Source organism: Trichechus manatus, unplaced genomic scaffold, assembly GCF_000243295.1.
Source record: "Trichechus manatus latirostris isolate Lorelei unplaced genomic scaffold, TriManLat1.0 scaffold00340, whole genome shotgun sequence".
In the NCBI taxonomy this organism is placed as follows: domain Eukaryota; kingdom Metazoa; phylum Chordata; class Mammalia; order Sirenia; family Trichechidae; genus Trichechus; species Trichechus manatus.
In genome coordinates this window covers 317,516-332,002 of record NW_004444276.1, presented here as the reverse complement: position 1 = coordinate 332,002, position 14,487 = coordinate 317,516, and the positions used below count along the sequence as shown (strand labels likewise).

At 41.9% G+C, this 14,487-nt stretch overlaps 1 protein-coding gene across 1 annotated transcript in view; it reads left to right on the top strand.

The window, feature by feature from the left end:
- Positions 1–14,487, top strand: part of GAB3 (GRB2 associated binding protein 3) — an 87,441-nt gene that overhangs the window by 12,139 nt on the left and 60,815 nt on the right. The window lies entirely within an intron of this gene.

Genomic DNA, 14,487 nt, shown 5'->3' with positions numbered 1-14,487 from the left:
GCCGCCGACCGACGGGCCCAGCCGAAAGCGAAATTGCACGTCGAGCCAGGGTCGCGCCGGCCGCTGCCTGCGGGGCCGGGTGGGTCGCCGCCTGCGGCCGAGCCCAGAGGAGGAAGGGGGCCGGGGCCGAAAGGGCAGGCGTCAGTCTCGGAGCAGAAGCGGCCTGGGAAACATCTAGAATGAAGTGCTCCCGTCTCCGGCGGGGAGCGGCCCTCAGTGGCTAGGGAGGGGGCCGGGGGCCGAGGGTACTCTGCATCCTCCTTGGACTGTAAGCTCTGCTCTCGGTGCAGCTGTTACGAGACACTCCTGTAGGGAGCTTAGCATCGTGTCTCCTGTCAGCTGTTTCTTTATGCTGAGACTGCGTTTTCTCAGTAAGACAAGGAACTGTTGTCTTTTACTAATATGAAATAAGGGACACTCGGAAGAGCACATCTTCCTACAGATTCAGTTGCGGGTTTAAAATGTACTGCCTGTGGCGCAAATGTTCATTATCTCCATCAGCGTCGGCAGGACAAAGTCTTAAAACGCTGGGCGGAGAGACCCAGTTGCTACTCAGTGTTCTTCGGCCATTAGGAAGAACCACTTCAGTCCCCTGGGAGTTGCATATAAATAGATACCAGGACAGGCTTATTTTAGGAGTAGCTTGATGGAGCCATCTTGTTCATGATGCCTAATTTCCCCCCCAGATCCCAGTGGTAAGAGCAAATCCGCCCATGTCTGCACCGGTCTAAAGCCGTCCACCCCAAAACGATTCCGGAGCGTGCTCTCAAATGGGTATCCTTGTTTTCTGCCAGACTTCGCCGGGTGTTTTTGCTCCCACATTTCTGAGGCACCTATTGTGAAGAATTGCGATTATAAGAAGAGTTTAATAATTTATGGAAATTTCCAGAACGTGTGCCGGGGCATAGGATCCCTCAGGGCCTTTTACCCCCTTGACCCTGGACTAGACAGTGCCTCTTCCTTACGGGTCTTTGGGACATTTTTAGTTGTTCAGTTGAACAACATTTAAAAAAATTTTTTTTTCTGTCTTCTACTTAGCATGTAGACGTTGAACGTAAATACTGTGATTTCTCTAACTACCAACGTGCCCCTATATCGTTCTTTTTGAGTCCACAAGTCCATACACTCTGGGTACCATACATCTCAGCCTCTAAATTGCCCAGCTGGTTTCCTGACAGTGACACTATTTTGCAGACTCATTGCTGGGCAGGTGAGGGCTTTGTCAAACCTTAGTACTTGAAGAACACTGAATGTTGGTTTCTTTGTTGCCCTTTTGAATGCAAGCCATTTTAAAGGTTCATTAGACATTTCTAGAGTGGCACTTGCTTTCCAGTGCATGAATCAGGAAGAGGCTGAACCTGGAGGGCAAAGTGAATGGAAAGTTTTTTTCCAGTTTCATGCCTTGTCCTGAGTGCTGGTTTAGGAAGTGTGTTACGGTTTCATCAGTTTCGGGAAAGCACGGGTGTGTATACCTGTTATCGTTTGTCGTTGATTCTTTTTTATCATTCATGATGTTTTCTTTTTGAGTGGAATAGGAGGGTGGCAGGTGTGGGCTTCGCACAGCTCAGAGCTGTGTGGTGCGGTGATGGAGGAGGCGTGGCACAATCAACTTAAAAATCGTCTGAATGTCAGGGTTCAACCAGGGAGGACGAAGAGATGAGACTTCAGACATAAGAGCACCTAATGCCATCTTACCAACCCTCCAAACATAAAGCTTGACCTTTTAGTCCAAGACAGAGATTTTTGTATAATGAGGATCATAGTTTTTTAAACAATCAATGCTTTTTGTGTGTGTGTGTGGAAATGCAGTCCTGGAACACACCTTAAAAATAAAATGGTCAGAAAAGTCCGTTTTCTCTCATCTCTAAGTCTTGCAGGAACCTCTTATGCCGCTAGATGGTGATCACATGTCAGTTTAATGGTGCAGGGACAGCGTTATAATTAACAACTGCCTGTAACTCAGCTCTTGTCATGAGTACTTAACTCTGCGAGGCCCTTCCTTACCGTCCTTCCTTCCATTAATTGCACACCAACTCTGAACTAGGCTGTGTTACTTGCTGGAGATACAGAAGGGAAAAAAGCCCCCAAACCGTGATCCCTGCCCTGGAGAACTTCAGGTCTACCATTTATCACACGATAACATAACACAGCTAGTTCGTGGCACAGTCAGGACAATCAGTTTGTAGAGTTAGAAAGCAAAGCTCAGTCTGCTTTAAGGTTTATCTTTCAGTTCAGGGTAAGCTGGTACTTCATCCAGTTGAATCCATAAGCTAAGGCAATCAAAAGATAATTGATTCTTTCCTTTTGTATTTTTTTCTTATTGTAAAAAATTTAAACAATATAAAAACAACTAGAATAAAAAGCGAAAGCCCCCCCCCCCCCCTTAAGTGTTCTTGCACATCCTACCGTCCCTGTGCATTCCTGCCTTTCCCTTCCCCTCCCCAGGGATAATAGTTGTTAGCAGTTTATTGAGTATCATTCTAGAAAAAATTTCTAGAAAATACCTAACTTTCTTTTTGTACAAATGGCACCGTACCATACAAATCATCTTGCAATTTGTTTTTTTTTAAATTGTGCTTTAGGTGAAAGTTTACAAAGCAAATTAGTTTCTCATTAAACAGTTTTGTGACGTTGGTTGCCAACCCCTTGACGTGTCAACACTCTCCCCTTCTCGACCTCAGCTTCCCTATTTGCATTCATCCAGCTTTTCTGTCCCCTCCTGCCTTCTCATCCTTGCCTCTGGGCTGATGTACCCATTTAGTTTCATATACATGGTTGAACTGCATGTGTTATTGTTTGTTTTATAGACCTGTCTAATCTTTCGCTTCATATGCATGCAAAAGCTGGACAAAGAATAAGGAAGACTGAAGAAGAATTCATGCCTTTGAATTATGGTGTTGACAAAGAATATTGAATATAACATGGACTGCCAGAAGAAGGAACAAACCTGTCTTGGAAGAAATACAGCCAGAATGCTCCTTAGAAGCAAGGATGGCAAGACTTCATCTCACACATTTTGGACATGTTATCAGGAGGGACCAGTCCCAGGAGAAGGACATCATGCTTGGTAAAATAAAAGGTCAGTGAAGAAGACGAAGACCCTCAATGAGATGGATTGACACTGTGGCTGCAACAGTGAGCTCAAGCATAACAATGACTGTGAGGATGGCGCAGGACCAGGCAGTGTTTCATTGTGTTGTACACAGGGTCGCTGTGAGTTGGAACTGACTCGATGGCACCTGACAACAACAACAACAACAACAATCTTTACCTTAAGGGTAAACCTCAAGTGTGACTTCAGCACTGAGTTAGAAGGTTGTCCGGGGGCCATACTCTCGGGGTTTCTCCAGTCTCTGTCAGACCAGTAAGCCTGGTCTTTTTTTTTTTTTTTTTTGTGAGTTTGAATTTTGTTCTACGTTCTTCTCCAGCTCTGTCCAGGACCTTCTATTGTGATCCCTGTCAGAGCAGTGCTGGACTCAGTCTGGTGGAGGCTGTGGTAACTGTGGTCCATTAGTCCTTCAGACTCATCTTTCCCTTTTATCTTGTTTTCTTCATTCTCCCTTGCTCTCGAAGGAGTGAGACCAGTGGAGTATCTTAGATGGCCGCTCACAGGCTTTGAAGACCCCAGATGCTACTCACCAAAGGATGTAGAACATTTTCTTCATAAACTATGTTATGCCAGTTGAGCTAGATGATATCCCCTGAGACCATGGCCCTCAGCCCTTAGCCCAGTAATTCAGTCCTTCAGAGAGTTTGAATGTGTCTCTGAAGCTTCTGTTCATGAGGTTTTCACTGGCTACTTCTTTTCAGAGGTAGAGCGCCAGGTCCTTCTTCCTAATCTGTCTTAGTTCAGAAGCTCAGCTGAAACCTGTCTGCCATGGGTGACCCTGCTGGATATTTGAGTACTGCCGGTAGAGCTTCCAGCATCACAGCAACAGGCAAGCCCCACAGTACAAGACAAACTGACAGATGCATGGGGGGCCGATATGCAGCTGACACAACCTTGCTTGCTGAAAGTGAAGAGGGCTTGAAACACTTAGCGATGAAGATCAAAGACCACAGCCTTCATTATGGATTACACCTCAACATAAAGAAAAGAAAAATCCTCACAACTGGAACAGTAAGCCACATTATGATAAGTGGAGAAAAGTCTGAAGTTGTCAAGGATTTCATTTTACTTGGATCCACAATCAACACCCATGGAAGCAGCAGTCAAGAAATCAAAAGACACATTGCACTGGGCAAATCTGCTGCAAAGGACCTCTTTAAAGTGTTGAAAAGCAAAGATGTCACCTTGAGGACTGAGGTGCACCTGACCCAAGCCGTGGTGTTTTCAATCACCTGATATATGCATGTGAAAGCCAGACAATGGTATAAGGAAGATGAAAGAAGACTTGATGCCTTTGAATTGTGGTGTTGGCGAAGAATATTGACTATACCACGGACTGCCAAAAGAACGAACAAATCTGTCTGGGAAATCAAAATAAATCTACTTGATAAAGTAGTTCTTATTATTAGGTGCCATGAAGTCTATTCCAACTCATAGTGACCCCATGCACAACAGAACAAAACATTGCCCAGTCCTGCACCATGCTCACAGTCGTCATTATGCTTGAGCCCATTGTTGCAGCCACCGTGTCAATCCATCTCGTTGAGGATCTTCCTCTTTTTCACTGACCCTCTGCTCTTACCAGCATGATGTCTTTCTCCAGGGACTGATCCCTCCTGATAACATGTCCAAAGTATGTGAGACATAGTCTCGCCATCCTTGCTCCTAAGGAGCATTCTGGCTGTACTTCTTCCAAGACAGATTTGTTCATTCTTTTGGCAGTCCATGGTATATTCAATATTCTTTGCCAACACCACAATTCAAAGACGTCAGTTCTTCTTTGGTCTTCCTTACTTATCGTCCAGCTTTTCAATGCATAGGAAGCAATTGAAAGCACCGTGGCTTGGGTCAGGCACACCTTAGTCCTTAAAGTGACATCTTTGCTTTTCAACACTTTAAAGAGGTCTTTTGCAGGAGATTTGTCCAACAAAATGCGTCTTGATTTCTCGACTGCTGCTTCCGTGGCTATTGACTGTGGATCCAAGTAAAATGAAATCCTTGACAACTTCAATCTTTTCTCTGTTTATCATGATGTTGCTTATGATGGTAAAGTAGAGGGTCAGCGAAAAAGAGGAGGACCCTCAACAAGATGGATGGACACAGTGGCTGTAACAATGGGCTCAAACATAACAACAATTGTGAGGATGGCGTACGGCCGGGCAGTGTTTCGTTCTGTTGTACATGGAGTCACTATGAGTCGGAACAGACTTGGCGGCACCTAACAGCAACCTAACAACACGAAGCTTCTGTGACTTTGCCTTGGTCAAGTTGTGCTGACTTCTCCAGTATTTTGTACTGTTTTACCCTTCACCAGAGTTACCGCTTATCTACTGCCTAATTTGTGTTTTTCCTTCCCCACCCCTCCCCTCCCTCATAACCATCAAAGATTGTTTCTTTTTGTGTGTAAACCTTTTCATGAATTTTTATAGTAGTGGTCTCATATAGTATATGCCCTTTTGTGATTTACTTATTTTACTCAGCATAATGCCCTCCAGATTCATCCATGTTGTGAGATGTTTCGAAGATTCATCATTGTTCTTTGTTGTTGCGTATTATTGCATTCCATTATGTATATATGTACCATAGTTTATCCATTCATCCATTGATGGGCACTGTGATGGTTAAGATTGTGTGTCAGCTTGGCTGGGCCATGATTTTCGGTGGTTTGGCAGTCATATCATGTTGTAATCGCTTCCCTGTTGAGATTTGATACATGATCACCCCCATGATGGGATCTGCTGTAAGTAGCCAGTCAGTTGAAGGGGAGTTTCCTTGGGCATGTGGCCTGCATTGAATGTGGGCAGACATTCAGGCAGGGCTTGAGGGCTTTTGCTTGTTCTGAATCCTGCAGCTGGCTCCTGTTCATCTGACCTCCAGTTCTTGGGACTTGAGCTAGCAGCTTGCCTGTGGTCTTGCCTGCCAGTCTTGGGATTCGTCAATCTTCATAGCCTGTGAGCAACAGCCCTGCTCTCCAGCCTGCTGATGTTGGGTTCGACAGCCCCTGCAGCTAAAGGCACTTAGGTTGTTTCTATCTTTTTGCTATTGTGAATAAAGCTGCAGTGAACATGGGTGTTCATATGTATGTCTATTCGTGTGCCAGCTCTTCTTTCTCTAGGATATATTTCTAGGAGTGGGATTGCTGTATTGTATGGTATTTCTGTTTCTAGCTTTTTAAGAAAGCACCATTTCATTTTCCAAAATGGTTGTACCATTTCGCGTTCCCACCAACAGTGTATAAGAGTTCCAGTCTCCCCATAGCCTCTCCAACATTTGTTATTTTCTGTTTTTCTGATTTTTGCCAATAATGTCGGAGTGAGATGGTATCTCATTGTAGTTTTGGTTTGCATTTCCCTAATGGCTAATGATCACAGACATTTCCTCATGTGTCTGTTATGCCTGAATGTCTTCTTTGGTGAAGTATCTGTTCATATCCTTTGCCCATTTTTTAATTGGATTATTTGTCTTTTTGTTGTAGAGGTGTTGGATTTTCCTAGGGCCTAGCTGGGAGGGAGAAGGAAAAGGGAGAAAGGGAAAGATGAAGAAAAATAAAAAATACAGCGCTGATGGATCCAACGGGTAGGGGCGGGGCAAACCCGGGAGACCATGTTCCGGTGGCTCTCTAGCTGAGGAGTGCGGCACGGCCTATTGAGAAGGAGCAGGGGCAACACACGGGGCTAGGTGGGTGGGAGAAAGGAAAGGAAGGAAGGCAAAGAAAGAAAAGAAACACAAACAAAGACAAAAAAAATATGACGCTGAGGGAACCAGCCGTTGGGGGTGAGGCGGAATTGGGGTGGCAGCAAGCTGGTGTCTCTCTCTCTCTGAGCAACATGGCATGCCCCTTCAGGAAGGGGTGAAGGCAGTGCAGGGACGGGTGCTGTCTCCTGTTGGGAGCTCCATGAAGTTGCCTTCCCATATTCCCTGTCCCAGGTTGTTGGTGGTTGTGCTCCAAGATGGTGAATTCATTCAACATTAGCTGGCAGGGGACTTCCACTCTGTAGCTCTCCTTGTTCTCTCTTCTCTGTCAGTTTCTTCTTCCATTTGGTGCTTCATCTAGGTCTTTATCCCTTCATTTGATGCTTAGGGTTCCAGGATTGGTGTTTGTATCTGTTTTACTTAGTTTTTTGGGTGTTTGCTGCAGAGGGATGGCATGGTGCTTCTGTCTACAGCGCGATGTAGGCTGTCTGCAATTTGCTTTTTTCACAACAATACTGGACATCTTTCTAAGTCACTACATACAGATTTTACTTCATTCTTTTTACCCGTTGCCTCATATTCCTGGTAATAGATACAACATAATTTCACAAGTCCTGTATTGATGAACATTTAACTTCTGTTTTCCCAATTTTAAAGAATCCTGTAATAACAGTGATAATAAAAATTATAATTATTCCCCTTTACTGAATGCTTATATGTGCCAGGCATTATGCTAAGGACTTTACTTGTGTTATCTTATTTAATCTTCAAAACAATGCCAAGAGCCAGGTACTGTTATTATCTTGGCTATTTTAGGTTCTTCAGTTTTCCATATCAGTTTTAGAATTAGTTTGTGAAATGATTTCTGTCTATTGATCTTGTATCTTGCAACCTTGCTAAACTCACTTATTAGTTCTAGTAGCCTTGCTTATAGTTAGAATCTCCAATACTATCAGTGTTGCGTAGAAATGCTGAGAGCAGACATCCTTGCCTTTTTCCTGATCTTAGGGGTAATGCATTCAAGCTTTCACATTTAAGTATGTTAGCTATAGGCTTTTTGTAGGTGTCTTTTATCAAGGCGAGGAAGTTCCCTTGTGCTGGTTTACCAAGACTTTTTAATGTGGATGTATGTAGGATTTTGTCAAATGCTGTTTCTGCATCTATTAAAATAATATGTTTTTTTTTTCTTTTTTAGGCTGTTACTGTTATGGATTGAATTGTGTCCCCCCCCCACCAAGTGTTTGTTGTAAATCCTAGCCTTTATGCATGTGGTTATAATCCCATTTGGGAATGGGTTGTCTTTGTTATGTTAATGAGGCAGGGTTAGTATAGGGTGTATCTTGCATCAATCTCTTTTGAGATATGAGATTAAACAAGTGAGCAGAGCAGAGGTGGGAGAGAATAGATGCCATGCCACATAAAGATCACCAAGGAGCCAGGAAATAAGGACCTACCCTCAGAACCAACAGAGAGGGAAAGCCCTCTCCTAGAGCCGACACCCTGAATTTGGACTTCTAGCCTCCTAAACTGTGAGAAAATAAACTTATTTGTTAAAGCCACCCATTTGTGGTATTTCTGTTTTAGCAGCACTAGATAGCTAAGACAGTTACTAGGGTGAATTATACTGGTTGGTTTTCAAGTGTTGAGCCAGCTTAGAACTCCTGGGATAAACTTCACTTGGTTGTGATATATTATCCTTTTAATATATTGCTGAATTTGATTTGCTAATACTTTGGTGAGGATATTTGTGTCTCTGTTCATGAGGGCTATTGGTATATAGTTTTCTTTCTTTTTTTGTACTATCTTTGTCAGGTTTTGATATTAGCATAATGTTGGCCTCATAAAATGAATCAGGAAGTGTTCCCTTCTCTTCTGTTTTCTGAAATATATTTTGTAGAGTTGATATGCCTTCTGTCTTAAATGTTTCGTAGACTTCACCATCAAAACCATTTGGGCCTGAACTTTTCTTTGTGTCAGTATCTTCTTGAGTCAGCTTTGGGAGTTTGTGTCTTTCAAGGATTTTGTTTATTTCATCTAAGTTTTTGAATTTATTTGCATAAAGTTGTTCATTATAGTCCCTTATTATCCTTTTAATGTCTGTAGGATCTGTTGTAATGGGCCTTCTTTCATTTATGATATTGAAATTTATGTCTTCTATGCTTTTTTTCCTGATTAGCTAGTTTTTATCAATTTTACTGATATTTTCTAAGAACCATCCTTTGGTTTTATTGATCTTCTTTGTTCTGCTTTCAATTTCATTGATTTCTTCTCTTACTTTTATTATTTCCTTCTTTCTGATGGCTTTAAGTTTAATTTTATCTCTTCTTTATCTAGTTTCTTAAGGTAGAAGCTTAAATTGCTGATTTGAGAGCTTTCTTATTTTCTAATATAAGCATTTAATGCTGTAAACTTTCCTCTAAGCACTGCTTTAGGTGCATCCCACGAGACTTTCTATGTTGTATTTTCATTTTCATTGCTTTCAAAATATTATTTAATTATTTCCCCTGAGATTTCCTCTTTGCCCCAAGGATTGTTTAAAAGTTTTTTGTATAATTCCCAAGTATTGGGGGATTTTCCATGTATCTTTCTGTTATCAATTTCTATTTAAATCCCATTATGATCTAAGAAAATACTCTGTATGACTTCTATTCTTTAACGTTTGTTAAGTTTATTTTATAGCCCAGAATAGAGCTTCTGTTGGTATTACACGTGCACTTGAAAGAAAATGTGTATTATTTCACGTTGGGTGAAGTGTTCTGTAAATGTTAATTAGATCAGGTTGATTGATAGTGTTGTTCAGTTCTGTTATATCCTTACAGATTTCCTGATTACTTTTACTACCAGTTACTCAGAGAGGAATGTGGAAGTTTCCACCTCGAGTTGTGGATTTGTCCATTTCTCCTTTTAGTTTTAATTGTTTTTGTTTCATTTGTGTTGGTGTTCTGTTATTAGTTGCATACATTTGTGATTATTATGTTTTCTTGGAGAATTGACCCCTTTTTCGTTATTTGATGTCTCTTTTTATCCCTGAAGGAGCCCTGGTGGTGTAGTGGTTAAAGTGATTGACTGCTAATCGAAAGATTGGTGGTTCGAAATCACCAGTGGCTCCGTGGTAGAAAGATGTGGCAGTCTGCTTCCATAGAGATTTACAGCCTTTGAAACCCTATGGGGTTGCTATGAGTCAGAACTGACTCGACAGCAGTGAGTTTTTGGGTTTGGTTTTATCCCTGATGCTATTCCTTGTTCTGAAGTCTACGTTCTCTTATATAAATACATCTAGTCTAACTTTCCTTTGATATGTGCTTGCATATTTTTTTCCATTCGTTTACATCTAGCCTATCTGTGTCTTTATATTTAATGTGGGTTTCTTGTAGACAACATATAGTTAGTTGGGTCTTGCTTTTTTATGATATCTTACCCTTTTTCTTTTAATTAGTGAGTTGAGTTCATTCACATAAAATGTGATTATTGAAATGTTTGTATTAAAACCTATTATCTTTCTAGCTGTTTTGTGTTCTGTATTTCTTCGTTTTGTTTTTTTTTTGGTCCTCTGTTTCTGCCTTCTCTTGTGTTAATTGAGCTTTTTATATTATTTCATTTTTTTCTCTACTATTTGATGCTTGACTATTAATTGAGAGGTTGGTGGTTTGAATGCACCCAGAGGCACCTCGGAAGAAAGGCCTGGTGATCTACTTCTGAAAGGCCACAGCCTTGAAAACCCATGGAGCAGTTCTACTCTGCACACATGGGGTCACTATGAGTCAGAATCTACTTGGCAGCAATTGGTTTTTGTTTGTTTTGATTGACTTACTGTTAATAAGATTTTTATTTTTAATAGTTTCTGTAGAGTATACATTATGCATCTTTAATTAATTATAGTCTTCCTTTAAATATTATTATACCACTTCACGAGTAGTGTAAGGACCTTACAACAATATATTCCCAATTCCATCCTTACAGTCTTTGTGCTATTTTTGTCAAATATTTTACTTTTACATATGCTATAAACACATCATATATTGCTACTATCTTTGCTTTAGACAGTTACCTTGTAGATCAATTGAAAATAAGGAAAAAAGAAAAAATCAAATTAACTTTCCTTAATTTATTCCTTTTCCAGCACTCTTCATTTCTTTGTATAAATTCAAGTTTCTGTCTGGCCTCATATTCCTTCTGCTTGAAGGACTTCCTTTAACATTCCATGTAGTTTAGGTCTTCTGGCAGTGAGTTTTCTCAGTTATTGTTTGTCTGAGAAATTTGTCCTTCATTTTTGAAAAATATTTTCACTGGGCATAGAATTCTGTGTTGGCAGTTTTGTTTGTTATTTTCTTAAAGATGTCACTCCATTGTCTTCTGGTTTCAGATTCCTCTAGCAATACCTTGTGTTTAGGGTGGGGACTGGTTGCTAGAGGTTTCTTTTCAACATCTGCTTGCCCCTCAGCTTTAGGTCTTCTTTTTGTATTGTGCTTCAGAGAGATCCTCTTCCTTGTAGCTCCCCCAGCAGTATTTCACTGTTGGTTTTACTCAATGTTTGTTAGCCTGATAAGTACTTGGTGGGATTTGTGGGAAAAAAACCTGCCGGAGAGTGCAAACTTCCTCATATCTACGGCCCCCAAGGGCTTCATATCTTCTCACTAGGCCACACTCAGCCTCCACCAATTCATCAACTGTCCTTACTGATGCTGTGTTTTTTTTCTTCTAGTATTTTTTCTCTGAGTATCATTTATGATGGTCTGTTGCTGTCTTTCAAGTTCACTGGTCTTTTTGTTTTTGTTTTTTAATGCAGTGTCTAATCTGCTGCTAATTCTGTCTAGTGTATTTTTCATTTCTAAAAATTTGTCTTTTTTTATCTTTTGTGTCTCCCGTTAATATGCTCATACTTTATTTTTATTTTTATTTTTTTAAATATTTTATTGTACTTCAGGTGAAGGCTTACAGAACAGATAGTTTCTCTTGTAACAGTAACACACATGCTGTTTTATGACATTGGTTAACAACCCCACAACATTTTAACCCTCTAAATACTCAACTTTTTTTTTTTTTTTGGTGAAAATACACATAGCCAAAGATACGCCATTTCAAAATTTTTTTTTACATACACATTTAAGTGACATTGACTACGCTCTTCTAATTATGCTGTTATTCTCACTTAAGATGAAGGCTTACAGGACAAAATAGTCTCCCATTTAACAGTTACTACAAATGTTGCCCTATGACAATGGTTAACAATCTCACAACACATCAACAATATCCTTATTTGACATTGGGTTCCCTATCACCAGCTTCCTTGTCCCCTTCTGCTTTCTGGCCTTTGTCACTGGACTCTTGTACCTCGTTAGTCTCATTTGGTTTTATAGGGCTGTCCACTCGCAGGCTGATCAGTGAACCTCGGAGGTAACTTTACCACTGAGCTAAAAGGGTGTCTGGGGGCCATACTCTCAGGGTTTCTCCAGTCTCCTTTAGGCAGTAAATCTGGTCTTTTGTTGTTTTTTTTTTTGTGAGTTAGAATTATGCTCTACATCCTTCTCCAGCTCTGTCCAGAACCCTCTGTTGTGATCCTGGTCAGAATATGCTCATACTTTACATTCTTGAACATGTAGACTATAATAGCTGTCTTAATGTCCTTGTCTACTAATGAAAAGTGCAGCAACTTCTCTTCTACTTTGGAGGGGATAGCCCAGCATGCTCCATATCATTGTGCCCTTAGAAACTTCACTGGAGTTCATTTCACAATTTCTGGCATGCATTGTCTTACTAAGCCAAGGTTTTCTCTACTTTGTGCTCAGCAGGTCTAATCAGCATGATGTTATCAATGTAGAGGACCAGTGTGATGTTCTGTGAGAAGTCAAGATGATCACGGTCTCTGTGGACTAGATTATGGCAGAGAGCAGCAGACTTTTCGTAGCCCTGAGACAAGATAATAAAGATGTACTATTTTCCCTGCCAGTTGAAAGTGAACTGCTTCTGCTTATCTTTGCAAGTTGATGTAGAGATAAAAGTATTTTCCAGATTGATAGCTGCATAACAGGTGCCAGGGCTGTGTTGATTTGTTACAGTGAAGAGACCACATACAGAAGAACAGGTGCAATTGGCATCACCGCTGATTTAAGTTTATGATAATGCATTCTCTAAAATCCATCCACTTTCTGCACAGACCAAACAGGCATGTTAATTGGGGATGTGGTAGGAATTACCACTCTTGTATTTCTCAAGTCTTTGATGATGGCTAATCTCTGTACTTTTAAATTACTATTCTGGTAGTGGGTGTGGGAAGTTCTAGTGACTTTTGCCCTTCTTACCATCATAGCCATCGCTCCACAGGTCAGAAGGCTGATGTGGGGATTTGATAAATTGCCAGGGACATCTGTTCCGATTATATGTTCAGTAACTGGGGAAATGGCCATAGACCCAACGGGGCTCACTCTGAGATGGAATTAGGTCAAAATTTTTAATTTTTCCCTTTACAAAGACAAGGAAATTCTGTCACCTCTGACCCTACCCTTTGATACCAAGACAGCTGTACTTCCCGTGCTCCTTGTCTCTTCAGCTTCTGCTTCCTGGTTCCTTGGCCTCTTGGCCCCTCGAGCCTCTTGGGCCAGCTTGGCCTCTGCCCTGCTCAGGCAAGTGTTATAGAGCACTTTAGCTCTACCGGTAAGTACCTGGAGGCACTCCATTCCGCCAGTAAGCCTCGGCCCAAAGGCACTCAGCTCTCTCGCTCCATGGGTTGGCAGGCCTAGCTCCATCGACAAGTGCCCGTAGGCACCCCACTCCACCAGGAAGCCTGCTGCCCGAAGGTACTCAGCTCTCTTGCTCGGTGGGTAGACTCTTGCGCCATCTCTCACTGGTCTCCTGGTTCTGCTTCCACCATTTCTCTGCCCACTGCTTCTCATTGTCTGCGCTGTCTCTGGTGTTACAACTCTCCTCATTTCCTTCTGAGCCCTCACCAGAATTGACTTCAGTGTCCATAATTCCACTAATAGTCTCTTCAAAGCAATCTAGGCTTGTACTCTTAGACACCTTAAAACTCTTCCAGCCTCTACCTATTACCCAATTCCAAAACCGCTTCCACATTTTAGGTATCCATTAGAGCAGCACCCCACTCCCGGTACCAATTTCTATCTTAATTATCTAGTGCTGCTATAACAGAAATACCACAAGTGGATTGCTTTAACAAACAAATTTATTCTCTCACGGTTTAGGAGGCTAGAAGTCCAAATTCAGAGCACCAGCTCCTGGGGAAATCTTTCTCTCTCTGTCAGCTCTGGGGGAAGGTCCTTGTCTCCTTTCAATATCTGTGGGCCTGGCTTTCCTTGAAAATCTCCATATGTCTAAAGAGCTTTGTAACACTTGTCCTAGAGGGCAGAAGCTGGGCTGGCCCAAGAGGCCCTGGGGGCGGAGGGGCCGAGGGGCCAAGAGGCCAAGGAACCAGGAAGCAGAAGCTGAAGAGACAAGGAGCATGGGAAGCAGAGCTGCCTCAGTCTCAAAGGGTGGAGCCACGGCCTCTAGGGTGTCAAAGGGTGGGGCCATGGCTCCTAGGTTTCAAAAAGTCAGATCTTCACTGACTCGGTTCAAGAATGTGAGGATGCCCACAGACACATCCAAACTCCCTGAGGGACTGAATTGCTGGGCGGAGGGCTGTGGGGACCATGGTCTCGGGGAACATCTAGCTCAATTGGCATGACACA